This window comes from Octopus bimaculoides, chromosome 18 (assembly GCF_001194135.2).
Source record: "Octopus bimaculoides isolate UCB-OBI-ISO-001 chromosome 18, ASM119413v2, whole genome shotgun sequence".
Classification (NCBI taxonomy): domain Eukaryota; kingdom Metazoa; phylum Mollusca; class Cephalopoda; order Octopoda; family Octopodidae; genus Octopus; species Octopus bimaculoides.
This window is the reverse complement of record NC_068998.1, coordinates 5164051-5164981: the sequence shown is the minus strand read 5'-3', so window position 1 is coordinate 5164981 and position 931 is coordinate 5164051.

Here is a 931-nt window from a genome sequence, read left to right as displayed (position 1 = left end):
TATATATATATAAAACAAACCAAAACGAAATAATAATCATAGTAATATAAATGATATCTATTATTATTATTATTATTATTATTATTATTATTATTTTTATTATTATTATTATTATTATTATTATTATTATTATTATTATTGTGACAAACGGTTAGGTAGAGATAATTGACACGTCTCACCCACAACGTCTGTTTCGTGTTTTGGCACACTTACAAAACAGAAACTATATACGTGTATGAGTATGATAATAATAATAATAATAATAAAAATGATAACAATAGAGAAATAAATAAATGACGATAAAAATCGAAAAGCAAAACCCTGTTTTTACATGACGAGATCAAGCTACATTTTTTTCTGGAAGGTCACGAGAACGGAAGCAGTTGAAATTTTATTTGTAACAGAAGGTTCTTGCCAGGAATATTCACCCAAACAAATGATTCTGAAGACCACGTCTTCGTTGACATAATAATAAACGATGCTACTAAATAATATTAATTTTTAAAAAACAAACAGCAACAATAACAACAACAAAAAAAAAAAAAAAAAAAAAAAAAAAAAAAAAAAAAAAAACAGACTATTACTATCATTATTATTATAATTATTATTATTATTACTATTTTATTATGATTATTATTATTATCATTATTATTATTATTATTATCACAGAAAGACTTATTGACTGCTGCAAATATTTACGATGTGTTAATGTGGTGCTTTCATATTTTTTTTGATATCTTTTCATATTTTTTTGGAGTTATTTTTGATTGCTTGGTTTGTATTTTACCTCTGACTATATACACATACATATATACATACACATATATACATACATATATGCAAATGTATGTATATACATATATAAATATATGAGGATATGTGACGAAAGAATATATAAATAACTATATATGACAATATATATATATATATA